Genomic DNA, 20849 nt, shown 5'->3' on the forward strand with positions numbered 1-20849 from the left:
ACCCCGACTAGGTAGTTGCGGAAGCGTAATACGGGAATGTAACAGATAACACTGGTATCAACAACATTGTTTATAAAGAAAATTCAACAGCTAATTTACATCATATTACATTGGTAGGTACTATGTTTACAAACTAGGTGAAAAACACATAACCGGTTTACGAGCTTCTTAAACAGTATTATATCAGCGTCTATTCACAGCTATTCAACTTGTCTTTCTAACACCAAGCATGTAAGCAAATCATTCCACTTTTGCTTTACCTGAAAAGCATGTTAAAACGGGTCAACTACGTCTAGTTGGTGAGTTTCAAGTTTCACGAGTTTCAATGAAATCAGTACACGAGTTCGTAAAGTTTACAGTGTGTATGTATATATGTCTGTGTATGATGCATTATACTAAGCCACAAGTGAAACCGAAACGAGCTATACTGCATGGCCTCTCCTGCCCATGCACTCCTGTTGGCATTTAACAGCCAATTTTGCCCCATGTATGTACTATGTCTAACACCACATAGCAGTATGTAAATATATAATGACAATGTGCAACTGGTTTTACATATGTTCCGGCTTACCCCACCGGCTCTGTCACAGTTGGGTTTGTCAAACCGATAGTACTATCCACACGCCACCGGCACGAAGTTAATAACTTGTGTTTGTGGGGACTTGTCAAGTGTTAGTACTTAGATAATCCACATCATCACACGTTTTCAAGTATATCAGTATATGTAAACATGCTTTTCACCCCAAAAGTTCGTAAAACAGTTTAGAAAGTGGGGGTCGTGAAACTCACCTTATCGTAGTTCGCACAGAAATCACGTATCAAATAGTCAGATGTCTCGTTTATAGCCTGATTCCTATAAACGGTATCGTATCGTTATTACTAGTACAGTATTCAAGCTAAGTCGGGCTGTATAGATAATCTGGGTATAGCTGTTAGGCCCAGAACATGACCATAGTCTTAGATTGTGACGTTGTATACTATGAAATGTTTAAAACTGGATTTGGCTCAGTTTCACCGTTTTCCGAGCCTAGATCAGTTGATCGTTTATACGTTTCGGGATTAGGTAAGATCACATAAAACTTAAGTAAATGTATTGATTAATAAAATAATTTGATTTATGAAAGAATTTTAAGGTTTCGGTGTCTGGTTTGATTGCAGGGTTCGTTTCCGTTTTCACACGGGTTTGATTATACAAAACGCGTACAATCCACCCGAATTGTCCGGAATTCTCGTAAAAAGTTCGTTTTTATCAATATCATTCAGAAATATGATATTTGACCACTTTTGACATTTTGACATACCAGTCAGTCCGTTAAACACAAAACTGCCGGTTTCGTTAAAACAATTATAATTTAAATCTTTGATTAATCATAACTAAATATGTACTTATATATAAATTATACAAATTTTTGTAAAAATACATTAAGACATGGAGAATTTTATAAAAATATTTTCAGAAATTTTATGATTAATTATTTATTTATAAAAATTCATTTAATAGGTTATAATCGTGTAATAAATGGCCCGTTTATATCAAACGACCTCCGAAAAATCCGATAATTTTTACCAATGGCCTCAATGTCATTACATAGCCCCTGCAAAATTTCCAGAACCTAACTCTTTTGACAAAATGCCTTTTTGTGCGTTTTTCGGCTGTTAAAATTCGGTTAAGCCATGATCACACAAACCATACTTAGACATTTCCAATGATTCCAAAACTTTACCAGTGATCTTACCATCACATATTAAACTCCAAAACCAAGTTTCATAATTTTTCAATATGTTTAGCTATTTTTCCCAAATAAACGCTCATAAACGGGAATAAATTCACCAAATATTCTCCGTTTATCGAAAAATTACCAAATTTGAACAGGGACTCATTTATATGATCCCTAATGTCCCTGCAAAATTTCACAATCTAACAACAAGCACGTCACAACCTAATACTAAACAGCCCCTAAACGAGTATTACGGGTTTACCTTGTCGGTTTTCGATGAATTTTGCTAGCTTAAACGACTTTCCGGGTCTCGGGTTGCAAACTCAGTATATATACATATCATATAACATCAAACCAAGCATAAATCATCCATGTAACACCTTGATAATTAGGGTTTCGGTTTTGGGTTCAAACCGAACTTTCTAACCGTAAAAACGTTGTATTCATGTTCTAATCCGCGTTTTTGACCAAAAAAGTATATGTTCCTGGTTTGTAAACATGTTTAACATCAAAACATAATTTTACTTGATTTTTAGGGTTTTTGGATGGTTAAACATGTTTAAAACTAACTAAAACATGTTTATATGTTAATTATATAAATCAAACTTGGTTAAATCTTTGTAAAATTTGATCTTACCTTAGGGTTTTTGAAAGGGAGTTGAGAGAACAGGGGTAGAGCTGCTGGACTTCAAAATATGTTGTAAATTAGAATGAATGAACAAAAACTTAGGATGTAAGTTTATGAAAAGGTGTGTATTATTTGGTGGCTAAATGTTCCGATCGGAACTTTGTAAAGGACCTTAATGGGCTGTTTTGGCCCATTAAACTATACATACAAGCCCAAACATGAAAAGCCCACTTTAAATTTAGTTCGGGTCCGGTTTTTCGCAAGAAAATTAATTCGGGTGTGAGAAATAACGTAAAAACGAGTGTTTTTCAGCTTATTTTTGTAAAATAAGAAAAACGTACTGACTCGTTGTAAAATTCCAAAATATTTTCACGGATGGCTTAGAACATGTCATATAAGTGTTTTATAAATCTTTTTCGGCTTAACGGATGCTACAATGCTTGTTTTGATATTAACGATTGCGTTTAAGCTTATAGCGTATCGATAAACGAAACCTTTTTCGTTTAAAGAGTTTTAAACGTACTGGGGCCTAAATATCAATATGTTAGCCTCTATAACATATATATAACTCGTATATGACCCCTCAGTATGTATACGGGTCATAATTAGTATCGGTCGGTTACTCGTTTAAGCACTACGAATCAACCGATTTATCGTTTACTTGTTACGTAATGAATATAGTGTACCTCGTTTTATCATGAATGTCACAACTGTAAACAGTAAAATAACGAATCAACTCTTAACGAAGTTAAGATTGATCAGACAACGAATCGCAATTGAGTTTAACGAATCAATCAACAAAACTAAAGGTTAACGAATTAACTAAGCGAATCACAAAGTATCAACTTAGCGAATTAGCGAATAATCAGTAACGAATCACCAAGAAAAACTTAGCGGAATGAGATAACGAATTAGCTACAGTTGATAGCGAATCAACTATAACGAATCCATAATTCAATCAATACAACATAAATTTAATTCAAATTCACTTAAACGGAAAACTAACAATATCAAACTCTAATTAAACACTGAATCAAGTGTAATTGGGCTCTAACAACTCTGATACCATTTTTTGGAACCCGATTCATTCGTATCAATCCAGTAATAATAACAATAACAGATCTCAGATCTGTGTATAATCGATTAATACGTTTATATGGATCTAGCTCATAATTACTATAGATTTAGTGTTGTTTATGTATGTGTATTATCAGTATCTGTATATAGGTAGTTCGTATAATATTAAGATGAAGATCGAGAGAGGAATCAGACAAGGTTTCGTTAATTAAACTCTCAATAACTTAAATTATGTGTGAACAATGTTCACTATATATAGAAGACAGGTCTGGTTCGCTAACATCCCCTAGCGAACTAGACACTACTTCGTTACATACATTAGTTAGATGAAACACCCCCTGATTCGTTAACATCCCCTAACGAATCAAGAGGGAATACACTTAATGTCTTAGTTCGCTAACATCCCCTAGCGAACTAGACTTTACACATAACGAACTAGATAATAATTAATATAATTATTACATTAAATAATAAAAAAACATTAATGACAATTACAGAGACTCAAGACATAAAACCGTGCACTAACAGGGAATACTGGATTATCTGGTGCTTCTGGTTCATCTGGAGGATCTGGATCTTAATCACCCACAAATCAATTCTCGTCTCAAACAAATATAAACATGAGGGAGGCCGAACAAAACTTTGCGTTTTTGTCTGCCTTTATGACGTCATATGAGAATTTGCTTAGTAGTAAGATTGCAACGAGTGATCTGACGGATGAAGATTATGATCAGATTGATCCTGATGATTTAGAACTGATGGACTTAAAGTGGAACATGGCGATGATAGTTAGGAAAGTTAAAAGGTATATGCAGAGAACGGGTAAAGATCTTCCATCTTTAAACAAGAAACTGGGGTTTGATAATTTATAGGTCAAGTGCTACAATTGTCAAGAATTTGGGCATTTTGCCAAAACATGTGATAAGCCTAAAAAGTAGTATACCATTCCCAGAAAGCAAGATCAAAACTCATCGGGTAAAAGTGGAAGTGATGCAGGAAAGTCTTCTGGAGGTAAACGTCTTCTGGTCTCAAGCAATGTTATCCAACATAGATGAAGATGACTGGTCACAAAGGCTACTATGTGGTAACAATCAAGCAAATTTGGCAATTTTTGGATTTCCTGAGTACTTTCAAGATGCAAGTGGAAGTGAACTATCTTCTAATGCTGATACCGAGTCTGAATCTGATGATTCAAGTGAAAAGCTTTCAACTACTTTCGCTTGTATGGAAAAGATCAGTGATTCAACCACATCTGCTTGCTTGGCTAAGCAGAATGAGGTTAGTACTTCTACTTCTAAATTATCATGTGTTGATTGTGAGACCAATAATTCTAAGATAGATGCATTGAAACTTCAAAATAATAATCTGCTAAAAGAAATTGTTTCGTTAAAAGATACTTATAGTCAATCCTTGACTTCTCAAATGAATTCAAGAGAGAAAATTGAGGCTTTAACTCTAAGTAATCATGATCTTAAGGCTGAGTTATCAATGAAAATGACCATCAATGATCAAAAATTTCAAGAAATCTTGAAACGTAGATCAAAGATAACCGAGCTTGAAAATGAGGTTCTTGATTTAAAGAACAAATTGGGCAAATTCAGAAATTCTTCCTTTTTGCTAAACGAAATAATCGAAGTATCTGGTAAGCAAAAAGATTCAAAGAAAGGAATAGGTTTTGTTGAAATTCCACCACCTTTTCATAATGATTACAAACCAAATCATTTTGCTAGAAAAGAAGAGGATGTGATTGCTAAAGAATCAGTGATTTCTAAAAAAGCAAAACCAGTTAAAAATGAAACGGTTAAAGCCCAACCTTCATTTCAGAAACCTCATGTTCAATGCAACAAAATTTTTGTTGAAAATGTTGATAAAGTTATCATTGAGGATGTGTACGAACCTGAAATCATACACAAGAACAAGAACATTCCAACTTCTAATCACATACTCTGTGAACCTCATGAATTTGAGGAGGCTGTGTATGGTTCACACACAACTAAGGTGAAACAAGATGCTCATGTTAATTTCAAACCAGTAAGGGCCAAGACACCTGAAAAATCTAAAATTTCTGATGAGGATTTGTTGCGTTTTATAAATCCAACTGTTTCCAAGCCGTCTACTGGTAGAGTATTTAAATTAAAGAGGATAGACACGATGTTCACTAAGAAAGACATTACAATAAGTATCATTATACCAGAACTTATTGAGAGTGTATTTCAAAATGAAACTTCCATGATTCAAGATCTTGAACGTAGGTATGCTTAAGCGAAAACATCAGCTTCATCTGATCCATTGACTAAAGCAAAACAAGTTTTAAAACAGGCTAAGAAAGTTCAATTTATAAAGTCAACTGGAACAGATACTTTGAAAAGTTTTTCAAATTGTTCTAACTTTGATTTTTATTTGAAAAAGAAATCTGAGTTATTTGATGATTTTGCTAAGAGCATGACCAAAAATGTGAGTCATCATCAAAATTCTGTGTCATATGTTCCGACTAATTTTCAACATCATCATGTTGACATACGAAGCTGTTTTCTTTGTGGTCAACAAGGTCATGTAGTGAGAAATTGTGACCAAAAGAGCTATCAGAATCATCATCCTTTTATCAAGGACCATTCCAAACCGGTTCCCTTGATAAAAGAGATTCTGAAACGACCTGTGTCGCATGTTGATGATTTTCATATTATGTTCTCAAACGTGAATCCTCGAAAAGTTGTTCATGTGAATGAAACTCATGGTTCTGTGAAGCTAAAGTTTATTCCAACTGAACCGTTATGCAAAAATATAAATTCAAATGTAGTTCAAGCTGTGTAACTAAGACGAAAGTCCAAGAAACCTATAACTTATTCTCAAGTTGCTAAACAACAGTTGAATTCAACTAAGTTTAACTTTTCTCAAGAAAACCAAAAGGTGCCCAAGACTGAGGCCTGGGCTGCCTTTTTGAACTAATCATTTTCGTTTGTATGGAGGGTACATCCAAGATCATTTCTGGTGAAAAGTGGATCATGGATAGTGGATGTTCTCGTCATATTACTGGAAATCTTGACCTCTTAACAAATGTAAGAAATATGCAAGGGGGTTATGTGGCGTTTGCTGGGAATTCTGGGGGTATGATTACACAGGAAGGTGATGTTTCGAATGGGCATATTACTTCTGAGAAGGTTAATTATTGTGATAAAGTGGACCATAATTTATTGAGTGTGTCGCAAATCTGTGATAAGCAATACACTACAGTATTTACAGATAAAGAGAGTCTGATTTTAAAACCGGGGTATGTAATTCCCGAGGACATGGTTGTCATGCGATCACCTCGATCAAATGATATTTATGTCTTAAATATGAGCTCTAAAGTATCCACATCGATCAAAACATGTTTTGTCTCGAAAACAACTGAGAAAGATTCTATTCTATGGCATCGTAGAATGGGTCACATACATGTTCGTAAGATGAACTATCTCATAGCAAATGACCTAAGAATTTTAAGTTATCCGATCAATGTGTTGCTTGCAAAAAGGGCAAACAGAAGAAAATTTTACATCCTTCTAAGTTATTAAATTTCATTTATACTCCACTTGAGCGACTTCATATGGATCTGTTTGGTCCGGTGAATCGTGCGAGTATTTCGGGAAATTGGTATTGCCTGGTAGTTGCTGTGATTATTCACGATACTCATGGGTCTTCTTTTTTATAAGTTCGAAAGATCAAACACCAGTTCTCGTTCAGAATTTAATCACTAAGATCGAATCACTATACAAACAGAAAGTGAGGAGAATTCGAAGTGATAACGGTACTGAATTTAAAAATACTGTATTGGATTTCTTTTGTATACAAAAGGGAATTCATCGAGAATACAGTGCTCCATACGTACCACAACAAAACGGTGTTGCTGAACGAAAGAATAGAACGTTAATTGAAGCTACTAGAACGATGCTGGCCGACTCAAAGCTTCCTATCCATTTCTGGAATGAGGCAGTGAATACGGCTTGTTACACACTTAATCGAGTTCTAGCCGTTAAGAGACTCAAGAAGACCAGTTATGAGTTGTTGAATAATCGTAAACCTAACTTAAAATACTTGGAACCATTTGGGTGTCCTTGTACGATGTTGAAAAAGGATGTGAGAAAGTTTAAAGAAAAAGCCATTGAATGGTATTTTTAGGATATGCTTCTTCTAAGAAGCGAGTATTTAACTTTACGTCTGGTTGTGTTGAAGAATGATACCATGTGGACTGTCAAAAGTATACTACTCCTTCTCAAGGGAAAGGTCCCGACTGGATGTTTGACTATGATGGATTATTCAACTCGTTTACTCCACCAACTGATCAACCAGATGAAGATTTAGTCCGTGCTTATTTTGAGGAACAATTGGTAATTCCAAGATTTGAAAGTTCTAATAATGTTGAAGTTCCAATTGATGCTCCAACAGAAGAACCTGATAATGAATTTCCAATTCTCTTTTACAATGCATCTACTTCATCTGATGACACTCCAGTTGTTGTTCAAGTTATTGAACTTGATAGTGATGTTTCATCTCACGACCTGGGTGAACATTACACTAATTTATTTGAAACCGTTGATGTTCCTGAGAATCCCACTCTTAGAATTCATAATTATCACCCGAAAGGAAAAAATATTATTGGAGAACTTGATGTGGGAGTTCAAACACGACATCAAGTTGCTTCATCAAGTGAGAATAATGTATTGTGTGCTTATGCTGACAATCCCACTCTTAGAATTGGGAGTTCAAACCGTTGATGTTCCTGAGAATCCCACTCTTAGAATTCATAATTATCACTCGTCTGGGATTGTAAATCTTGCTAAATTCACTTGCTTTCTATCCCAAGTTGAGCCAATGACTCCTCGTGTGGCACTTCAAGATTCCTCTTGGGCAGAAGCCATGCAAGAAGAATTACAGCGATTTGCACGTTTGGGCGTTTGGGATCTTATCGACAAACCAGCTAGAGTCAAGAAGGCGATTCCTACTAAGTGGGTATATAAGTGTAAGAATGACGATCGTGGGGTGATTATGAGAAATAAGGCACGTCTAGTGGTACAAGCTTTTCATCAGCAATAGGGTATTGATTACACTGAAGTATATGCTCCAGTTGCAAGATTAGAGTCGATTCGAATCTTTCTGGCGTATGCTTCTTATAAAAATATCAAAGTCTATCAAATGGATGTCAAAAGTGTTTTTCTCAATGGTGAACTTCATGAAGAAGTGTTTGTTTTACAGCCTCCGGGTTTTGAAGACCCTGATTATCCTGACCGTGTTTACCGTTTAAACAAGGCATTATATGGTCTCCACCAAGCCACGGATAATGGTTTTAAATGAGGAACTGTTGACTGCACTTTGTTTTATAAAAATATTGGTGATGATCTTCTCCTCGTCCAGGTTTATGTAGATAACATAATCTTTGGGTCAACAAACGACACTTGTGTAAGGAGTTTGAGAAATCAATGCAAACCAAGTTCGAGATGAGTTCGGTGGGAGAGATGAATTTCTTTTTAAGGTTGTAGGTTCATCAGTCTGCGAAAGGAATCTTCATTCACCAGACAAAATATGTTAACGACGTCTTGAGCCGATTCAAGATTACTGCCGGAAAAATCCCTTCTACTCCTCTCCCCGTGGGTCACAATTTATCACCAGATGAATTAGCTGATACTGTTGATCCGATCCTCTATCGAGCTATGATTGGTTCTTTGATGTATCTTACTGCTTCTTGACCCGACATAATGTTTATATGCTAGGTACCAAGCTAGTCCCCGAGTGACGCACCTGGAAGCGGTCAAGTGTATTCTTCATTATCTTAGGGGCAATCCTGACACTGGGTTATGGTACCCCAAAGATGATACTTTTGATCTTACTGCTTATTCCGACTCAGATTATGGAGGATGCAAGATTATTTTCAAGTCTACCACAGCGGGATGTCAATTCTTAGGAAGCCGACTTGTTTCCTGGCAGTGTAAGAAGCAGACAACGGTCTCCATTTTAACCGTCGAAGCTGAGTATGTTGCAGCCTCGAGTTGCTGTTCCCAGGTCTTGTGGATACAACAACATATTTGCGACTACGGTTTAAAGTTTCTTACTACTCCCATGTTAATTTATAATTCTGCTGCTATTAGCATCACCAAAAATCCCCTACAACATTCTAAAACAAAACATATCGAAATTCGATATCATTTCATACGGAATTGTTATGAAAAGAAATTAACTGACCTTGAGAAAGTACATACAGATTTTCAAAAGGCTGACTTATTTACCAAGGCATTTGATAAAACACGTTTTCATTTTTTGCTTGGCTTAAATGGCCTAAAGACCCTTGCTGATATCCTGAAACTAGGATAATTATATTTCTTTTATGTGGATTTTTGTTTAAATTTTATTTTGGTTTTGGTTTTTGGGGGTGAAAATAGAAAATACAAAAAGAATGTGTTTTTCGTTTGTATAGATAAAATCTAATAACATTATAAAATCTTAAAATTTCACAAAAATAGTGTGTTTTCATGTCTTTAGTTTTTATGTTTTAAAATTTGAAAAATCAAAAAGATTGTGTTTTCTGTTTGTAAAGAGAAAAACCAAAAAGATTTTTGCTTACGTTCACTGAAAATTATGTCAACTACTTCTATTTTGAAGGACATATATTTGTATATGTTTGGTCCTGATAATTTCTTGTAAATGTTCGGGATAGCCATTTACCTGACAATGGAAAGTATTTGGGGTGTTCATTAAGCTTTCTACTTTATTTTCTCGCTGGAAACTATGTCAGTTATTTAAGTGTGTGGAGCATGCTTGCATGTTTTGGTCCTTCTATCTACGAGTAGATAGACATGATAGCCATTAATTTATAAACATAAAGTAACTGGGGAGATTAAATTTTAATTTTGTTCATGCTCCTCAAAATGTGAGTTTTTGAAGCAAAAAGAGAAAATGATAGTACATTGATTATTTGACCCCAAATCCATAAAGAAATAAGTTTAAAAGATTGAGTGCTTAATCATTGGTGCATTGATAGGTCTTAAACAAGTTGTTTGAGTAAAGTATGTGAAATAAACATAAAGAAAAGCCAAATTGAAAGAGGTGTTAGTCTCTAGCAAAAGTCTCGGTGAGGATGGCAGAAATGTAATAACCAGTCATACTCAAGCCTTTTAGTTGATGATCACCCAAAAATATAATAAAGCAAATAACAAGCATTAGGATTCTGGACACTGTGAGTCTTTATTCGGCTTAATCATCTGGGTATTCATAAGCATGAATATTTTACTCGCTTTTAGAGCCAACCCTAAGTCATTAAACTTGATCATTGCTGTACTTAGTTCAATCCAAATTACTGACTTGACCAAAATCCGTTGTTAGTCATACAATTGTTCCTCCCTTGCGCGCGTCTCAATACCAATAAGAAACGGACCACGGGGGATACAATGTATGTAAGCCGACAGATGGATACATGCATACTCACTCATAGTAAAGGAAACTTAATGCACTGCTCAAATATTCTAAAATCCTCAAATTTGGATCAACAATATAATGGTTTAAGTCAATTTGGGGTGATTTGGCAAAAATCAACCGGGATTAGGGGCTGATGGTTTTTTGATATTCTGTGCGCTAATTGAACCACTAATCATATCACAAAAATGCTTGAAGGCTTGTTATAAGATTTAAGTGGACAACAATATCAATGACCGACTTAACGCTAGTCATAATACCGCTGAAATATAAAACTGTGATGGAAGGGCATTTTGGTCAATATGATTCTCTGCTCAAACTCAACAAAAATACAAAAATATGTACTACTATTGAAAATCATAGAAAACACAAAAGATTGTATATTTCTTGGTTTGATATTTTTTCATGTATATACATTCTTTAAATTTTACAAAATACCAAAAATATTTTTCATTTTCATTTTACATATTATTTAAATTCTATTTAAGTTATGTTTCAAAACTTGAAACTATGTTAAGTTATTTTCTTATCGAGGTATGAGATCTCGGTAATCCTTAAGTATTCTATTTTACCTTAATCGATGCAACGAGAGTAGCTGTCTGCTCTATAATTAAAAATTCTTTAAGTTAAGTGTTTTTAATGAATAAACACGTTTTCAAGTTACTTGATGATCGAGATATGGGATCTCGATAATTCTTTAAGTTAAGTGGATATTCCTTTTATTCATTAATTCTTTAATTCATTAATTATTTAATTATTTAATTCTTTAATTATTTAATTCTTTATTTATTTAATTCATTAATATAATTGTAATTCTATGGCTACCAATTAAGCCATTTTAACAAACTACATTCTAGTTCGTTATCCTAATTCGCTTCCGCACTCTGTAATGAATTGCTTCAATTTGTTAAGCATAATCTAACGAATTAGACACGAATTATATCTAATTCGTCATGACACGTGTTAACGAATCAACTGATTCGTTAATTCAAATTTCAAACGAATCAGCTGATTCGTTACCTTGGGAATCGTGCAAGGTCAGTGTATATAGGAAGGCGTGCATACGAACCGTCCTATACTACTCACTCTTCTTCCCACTTTACACTGTTACGCTGCCAAAATTTTCAATATTTTTCGATCTTCGAATTTCAGACTTTTGACTATACCACTATGTTTATAAGGTATAGATGATCACAACTTTGTGATTTTCGTCAAAAATGGCACAGATTGGATATGTTAATTATGAGTTTTTGATATCGGGGTTTTAAGGTTTATGAAAACCTTTATTTTTCCGATTAATACCCAGTTAAATAACCTTATTTTGATATCATTGCACTCGGAATGTATTTCCAAGACCCTTGGTGATCTTTAATCATAGTCTGAATGTTGATTGTCGGGTTAATGTGAATGTTTCTTCTCTGGTTTTTACTCTTTGGTTAGAACCCTAATTTACTTAACTTATTTCTTGGTTTGGTACTTCAAATCGATACCACTTGAGTCGTACTGTGTTTCCATGATCGTTATGATCATTAATTTGGTTATCCATCGATAATTATGGAATAATCGATACTGGATTCATCTAGTTGACTTTCAATTTTCTTGATTAATTTTGACCTTGACCAGGAGAGTCAAAGATTAAGTCATATTTTGACCATTCATTAATCTTAGCGAATTGGAACTCCTTCGTGTCCAATTCGTTAAGCATTGCACATGAATTAGAATAACGAATCATTCCCTTAACGAATCAGATATGTATTCGTCAATTCATAACGAACTAGGGATTAGTTCGTTATTTTTAATAGTATATTCTCTAGTTCTTCTTCGTTACTAATTTACTTGATAGAGAATCAGTTGATTCGATAACGAATCAGACTGTGTTTTTAACGAATGACATTTCAAATTTAATTATTTCAATAATGTAAATTAATAAAATATTCCAAGGTTCTAACCGCGTTGATACATGGATTACACACACGAAATCTAAAATTAAATATATAGTTTATTATTAGATATATAAGTGCTTAAAGTGTGTAAAACTTGTGTATCTAAATTTTCATATTACTGATATTCGTCATTGTCTCTTCAGTACTATGACAGATCAAATGGATCAAGACCCACCTGTTGCTCAACAAATACAGCATCAACAACAAGAACAATAAGAAGTACCTCTGTGACATTCGTGACTAAACGAGGTATACTATATTCACTACGTAGCGAGTAAACGATAAATCGGTTAATTCGTAGTACTTAAACGAGTAACCGAATGATTCTGATTATGGCCCGTATATATACTGAGGGGTCATATACGAGTTATATATATATTATAGTGGCTAACATATTGATATTTAGGCCCCGGTATGTTTAAAACCATTTAGACAAAAAAGGTTTCGTTTATTGATACGCTATAAGTTTAAAAGCAATCATTAACATCAAAACGAGCATTGTAGCATCCGTTAAGCCGAAAAAGATTTATAAAACACTTGTATGACATGTTCTAAGCAATCTGTGAAAATATTTTGAATTTTTACAAGGAGTTAGTACGCTTTTCTTATTTTACAAAAATGAGTCGAAAAACGAACGTTTTCGCGCTATTTCTCACACCCGAATTAATTTTCTTTCAAAAAAACCGAACCCGAGTTAAATTTTGGACCGAAATTTACGCGTGGCACGAATACCGAGAAATTAATGGGCCAAGAGGAGGCCCAAAGGACCCCCTCTTTGGGTCGTACGCAACTTGGGGTGGAGGGACCCCTTTGATTAGCTTGTTAAATAAGCTAAGGTAAGAGATATTTTTCCATTCCAAAGTCCAACCAACTCAATATTCAGCTGATCATGCTCCTCTCTTGACCAAAACCCTAGAGGTAAACTCTTAATTCCATGATTTTCATACTTGATTTAACAAAGTTTAAACATAGAAAATTAGTTCTTGATTAGTTTTAAACATGTTTAACCAGTCAAAAACCATGAAAATCAAGTAAAATCATTTTTTGATGTTAAATATGTCTACAAAGTAGAAACATATAGATTTTTGGTCAAAAAGGCGGATTAGAACATGAATACAACGTTTTTACGGTTTGAAAATTCGATTTGAAACCAAAACCGAAACCCTATAAAACAAGGCTGTTAAATGGATGATTTATGCTTGGTTTGATGTTATATGATATGTAGATACATTGAGTTTACAACCCAAGACCCGGAGAGTCGTTTAAACTATCGAAAATCACCGAAAACCGACAAGGTAATACCGTATTACTCGTTTAGGGGCTGTTTGTGCTTCGGTTGTGACGTGCTTTTTGTTACATTATGAAACTTTGCAGGTACATTAGGGATCATGTAAATGAGTCCCTATTCAAATTTGGTAATTTTTCGATAAACGGAGAATATTTGGCGAATTTATTACCGTTTATTGGCGTTTATTCGGGAAAAATAGGTAAACTTCATAAAAAATTATGAAATTTGGTTTGGAACCTAGAAATGTTATGTTAAGATCACTGGAAAAGTTTGAGAACATTTGGAGATGTCTATGTAATTTTTGTGCAATTGTGTTTTAACCGAGTTTTAATAGCCGAAAAACGCGCAAAACTGCATTTTGGTCAAATAGTTAGATTCTGGAGATTTTTCAGGGGCTATGTGATGATATTGACACCACTTGGATTATAAACGGGCTATTTTTTACTTAATTATAACACATTAAATGAATTTTTATAAATAGATAATTAATCATAAAATTTCTGAAAATATTTTTTTAAAATTCTCCATATTTTAATTTATTTTTACAAAAATTTCCATAATTTATATATAAGTACATAATTAGCTATGATTAATCAAATATTTAAACTATAATTGTTTTAACGAAACCGGCAGTTTTGTGTTTAACGGACTGACTGGTATGTCGAAATGTCAAAAGTGGTCAAATATCATAGTTTTAGATAAATTTGATAAAAATGAACTTTCTACGAGAATTTCCGGAAAATTCGGGTGAATTGTACGCGTTTTGTATAATCAAACCCGTGTGAAAACGGAAACAAACCCTGCGATCAAACCAGATACCGAAACTTCAAAATTCTTTCATAAATCAAATAATTTATTCAATAAATATATTTACTTAAGTTTGTGTGAACTTACCTAATTCCGAATCGCATAAACGATCAACTTGGCTAGGCTCGGAAAATGGTGAAACTGAGCCAAGTCTGATTTTGAACATTTCATAGTATACAACGTCACAATCTAAGACTATGGTCATGTTCTGGGCGTAACAGCTATACCCAGACTAGTTATATAGCCCGATTTAGCTTAAACACTATACTAGTATTAACAGTACGATACCGGTTATAGGAATCAAGCTATAATCGAGGAACATTACTTACTGATACATATTACTAGCTTGAACTACGATAAGGTGAGTTTCACGACCCCACTTTCTAAACTGTTTTACGAACTTTTGGGGTGGAAAGCATGTTTACATATACGTTTATACTTTAAAACTTGTGATGATGTGAATTATCTAAATACTAACACTTGAAAGTCCCCACAAACACAAGTGATTAACTTCGTGCCGGTGACGTGTGGATAGTACTATCGGTTTGACAAACCCAACTGACAGAGCCGGTGGGGTATGCCGGAACATGTTAACCCAGTTGCATATTGTGACTTAAACTTATTACATACTGCTATGTGGTTTTAGACATAGTACATACTTGGGGCAAAGTTGCTGTTAAATGCCAACAGGAGTGCATGGGCAGGGGTGGCCATGTGTTTTAGCTCGTTTCGGTTTCACTTGTGGCTTAGTATAATACATCATGCACCTACATATATACATACGTACTATGAACTTTACGAACTCGTATACTGACTTTGTTCGCACTCGTGAAACTTGAAACTCACCAACTAGACGTAGTTGACCCGTTTTAACATGCTTTTCAGGTAAGCCGAAGTTCGAATGAATTGCTTACGTGATTGGTGTGAGAAGCAAAGTTGAATAGCTGTGAATAGATGTAAATACGTAGTAATGAATAAGAAGCCCGTGAACTGGTTATGTGATTTTCATCTAGTTTGTAAACTTAGTACCGAACCATGTATTATGATGTAAATTAGTTTGTTGAAATTCTTTATAAACAATGTGGTTGATACCAGTGTTATCCGTTACATTCCCGTATTACGCATCCGCAACTACCTAGTCGGGGTGTGACAACCTCTGCTGCCATATGACAAGAAACACAAAATTTGTTTTTATGTTGATTCTAATGTTGCCGACGAAGCTTTTTTTGGGGATATGTTAGCAATTTTACGTTGGTCTATGAAACACTTTGCTATATCTGCTCGACCCACTGTTTATCTGAGCATTATTAGACAGTTCTGGAACACAGCTGAGTACGGTGACGTAGAGAACCACATTCGAGCCACAATCAACCAAACTCCTATCACAGTGGATATTGAAGTAATTAGACGTGTGCTTTGTTTTGGAGAAAGTTGGTTCTCAAGGTTAAGCTGCCAAAGACCTTGAAGCGGGTGCCGATAAAGACTATGAATCAACATATGCACTTGTCTTTCAAATGCTGGTATTACGATTACCGAACTGGCGAGGCCGTCATTGTTTTGGGCAAAGGGTTGAAGACTGAGCTGATAAAGATCATTGACCCGATGTGGTTGGTGAATTTAACAGAGACCGATAATGACGTGCTGCACAAGAACAAGATTCTGTTTGAGCGCAATGAAGACTATGATCTGGTTATGCAATTCCAATGCGTTGTGCGTGTATGTTATGAGAACGGGATTCATAGCTGCAGAGATTGGCAGTCCAAGCGTTTCAAGTGAAAGTCAAAGACAAAGAGCTCAAGACGAGGGGGTGTCTGTTAGTACACGGTTTTGCGTATCGAGTCTTTGTATTTATTGTTAATGTATTTATCGTTTATTTATGTAATAAATTATTAAGATATTAAGTTAGTTCGCTAAAGATGTTTAGCGAACTAAATCTATGTTATTATCCCTCCTAAATTGTTAAGTATGTTTAACGAATCAGGGGGTGATTCGTTAAGTTTATTCCATTTAATGTATGTAACGAAGTGGATTCTAGTTCGTTAGGGAATGTTAACGAACTAGATCCATTTTCTATATATAGTGAACACTGTTCACGTATAATTTAAGTTTCGAGTTTACAATTAACGTATTGCTATCCAATTATCTCTCGATCTTCATACTAATATTATTAACACACATACATACATATAACTAATATAGATATACATCATATAACATATGAATCAAACGTATTTACGAACTAGATCCGTATTTAGGTTAACTGAATTTCAGATCTGAGATATGAGTGTTGTCTAAGGATTGACCGGGTTCAAATAGTGTTTTACGCTCAAAACACTTAACTTAAAAGAATTAAATAATATGTAAAAGAAAAGAAAAATCCTTTTGGTATTTTGCATTTTTAAAATATTTACAAGAAAAATATCCGAAAGTAAAATATAAAGTAGAAAAATGTTTTTGTGTTTTTGTATGATTTTCCAAAAGTAGTCTAATTTTTTTTTAGATTTTTGGCGAGTTTAAGCAGAGAATCATATTGACTAAATTGCCCTTCCATCACAGTTTTATATTTTAGCGATATTGGGATTGGCATTAAGTCGGTCATTGATATTGTTGTCCACTTAAATCTTATAACAAACTTTCAAGCGTTTTTGTGATATTATTAATTGTTCAATTAGAGCACAGAATATCAGAAACTATCGGCCTCTAATCTCGGTTCAAGCTTAGTTTGATTTTACCATATCACCCCAACTTGACTTAAACCATTAAAATGTCTATCAAAATTTGAATTTATAGAAATTTTTTAGCAATGCATCAACTTTCCTTTACTGTGAGTGAGTATGCATGAGTACATCTGTCGGCTTACATACATTGTATCCCTTGAGGTCCGTTTCTTATTGGTATTGAGACGCGCGCAAGGGAGGAACAAATGTATGACTAACAGCGGATGTTGATCAAGTCAGTAGTTTAAATTTGTACGAAGTACAACAGTGATCAAGTTTAATGACTTTGGGTTTGCTCTAAAAGCGGATGAAATATTCATGCATATGAATACCCAGATGATTAAGCCGCATAAAGACTCACACTGTCCAGAAACCTAGCGCTTGTTATTTGCTATATTTTATTTTTGGTGATCAGACAAATATAAGGGTTGAGTATGACGGGCTATTACATTTCTGTCATCCTTACCGAGATTTTTGGTAGAGGCTAACACCTCTTTCAATTTGGCATTTCTTTTTGTTTATATCACATACATTACTCCAATAGCTTGTTTAAGACCTATCAATGCACCAATGCAATTAAGCACTCAATCTTTTAAGCTTATTTCTTGCTGGATATGGGTCAAATGATCAATGTACAATCATTTTCTTTTTTTGCTTCAAAACTCAATTTTTAAGGAGCATAAAATAAATTCAATCACCCTAGTTACTTTCAATCTGTAGATTAATGGCTATCCTATCAATTTACAAGTAGATACCAGGACCAAGACATGCAAGCATGTTCCACATACTTAAATAATCGACATAGTTTTCAGCGAAAGAATAAAGTAAAACGCAAAACAATCGCCCCAACTACGTTCCATTGTCAGGTAAATGGCTATCCTGAATTTTACAAATAAACCTCAGGACCAAACATATACATGTATATGTCCTTTAAATGTAAGTAATTGACATAATTTTCAGCGAACGTATGCAAAAATCTTTTTGGTTTTTCTCTTTACATACATAAAACACAATCTTTTTGTGTTTTTCGATTTTTAGAAAACATAACAAAAACTTCACAATTTTTTTGGATTTTTGGATTTTTCTATACAAACAGAAAAACAATATTTTTGGTTTTTCAAAATTGTTAATGTTTTTGGGTTTTCAAAGTATTTTAAACAAGAAAAATTTAATATTTTTGCCTTTTTCAAAATTTTTCAATGTTTTTGGATTTTATCTATACAAACGAAAAGCATAATATTTTGGTATTTTCTATTTCGCCCACAAAATCCAAAACCAAAATAAAAGAAAAAATAAAACTAAATTAAATAAAATTATCCTTGTTTCAGGATTTCAGCAAGGGTTTTTAATCAATTTAAACCAAGCAGAAAATATAACGAGTTTTGTCAAATGCTTTGGTAAATAGATCGGATTTTTGAAAGTCGAATTGTTCTTTCTCAATATCAATTAATTTCTTTTCAAAACAACCGGTATGAAATGATATCGAATCTCTATATGTTTCATTTTAGAGTGTTGTACGGGATTTTTGATGATGCTAATGGCAGCAGTGTTATCAATTAAAATTGGAGTCGTAATAAACTTCAAAACGTAGTCGCGCAGATGTTGTTGCATCCATAAAACCTGTGAACAGCAACTCAAGGCTGCAACATATTCTACTTCAGTGGTTGAAGTGGAGACCGTTGTCTACTTCTTACACTTCCAGGAAACAAGCCGGCTTCTTAAGAACTGACACCCTGCTGTAGTCGATTTGAAATTAATCTTGAGCCCTCCGTAGTCTGAGTCAGAAAATGCGGTAAGTTCAAAATTTGGGGTACCATAATCCGAAGTCAAGATTGCCCCTCATATATTGAAGAATGCGCCTGACCGCTACCAGGTAAGTCACTCGGGGACTTGCTTGGTACCTAGCACATAAACAAACTACAAATATTATGTCAGGTCGAGAAGCAGTGAGATACATCAAAGAACCAATCATAGCTCGATAGAGGGTAGGATCGACAGTATCCTCCAATTCATCCGGTGATAAATTGTGACCCGCAGGGAGAGGAGTTGAAGGGATTTTTTCGGCAGTTATCTTAAATCGGCTCAAGACATCATTCACGTACTTAGTCTGGTGAATGGAGATTCCTTTCGCAGACTGATGAACCTGCAACCCTAAAAAGAAGTTCATCTCTCCCATATAACTCATTTCGAACTTAGTTTGCATCGACTTCTCGAATTCCTTACATAACTCGTCATTTGTTAACCCAAAGATAATGTCGTCGACATAAATCTGAACGAAGAGAAGATCATCACCAATATTTTTATAGAATAAAGTGCAGTCAACAGTCCCTCGTTTGAAGCCATTATCATTCTGATGGTCGGCAATCGTGCCATACCAAGCTCTCGGGACTTGATTTAGGCCATACAAGGCCTTGTTTAAGCGATAAACACGGTCCGGATAATCAGGATCTTCAAAGCCAGGAGGCTGTAACACAAACACTTCCTCATGTAATTCACCATTGAGAAAAACATTTTTCACATCCATTTGATAGACTTTAATATTCTTGTAAGCCGCATAAGCCAGAAAAATTCGTATAGCTTCCAATCTTGCAACCGGAGCATATACCTCAGTGTAGACTATACCGTCTTGCTGATGGAAACCTTGCACCACTATCCATGCTTTGTTTCTCACGATCACCCCACGATCGTCCTTTTTTACATTTAAATACCCACTTAGTTGAAATACGCTTCTTAACTCTAGCAGGTTTGTCGATAAGATCCCATACACCCAGTCTGGTAAACTGTTGCAATTCGTCTTGCATTGCTTCTACCCAAGAAGGATCTTCTGGTGCCATACGAGTCTTCGTTGGATCTACTTGGGATAGAAAGCAGGTGTATTTGGAAAGATTTACGATCTCAGAAGAATGTAAATCCAATTAAGCACACAATATATTATTCTCACTTGAAGAAGTAACTTGATGATGTGTTTGCACACCCACATCAAGTTCCCCAATGATGTTGTCCTTTGGATGTTAATTATGAATCCTAAGAGTGGGACTCTCAGGAACAACAACATTTTCGAATAAGTTAGTATAATGTTCTCCAAGCTCATGATATGAATCATCACTCTAACCTATATCAGCAAGATCAGGTTCAACAACTTGATCAACAACTTAATTATCATCTGAAGAAGTAGAAACATTATCAAATGAAACTGGAGGATCATCAAGAGCATCTTCAGTTGGAGCTTCA

The sequence above is a fragment of the Bidens hawaiensis genome, unplaced genomic scaffold, assembly GCF_021521415.1.
Source record: "Bidens hawaiensis isolate Kalapana, Puna unplaced genomic scaffold, B.hawaiensis_p1.1 tig00007309_1, whole genome shotgun sequence".
In the NCBI taxonomy this organism is placed as follows: Eukaryota; Viridiplantae; Streptophyta; class Magnoliopsida; order Asterales; family Asteraceae; genus Bidens; species Bidens hawaiensis.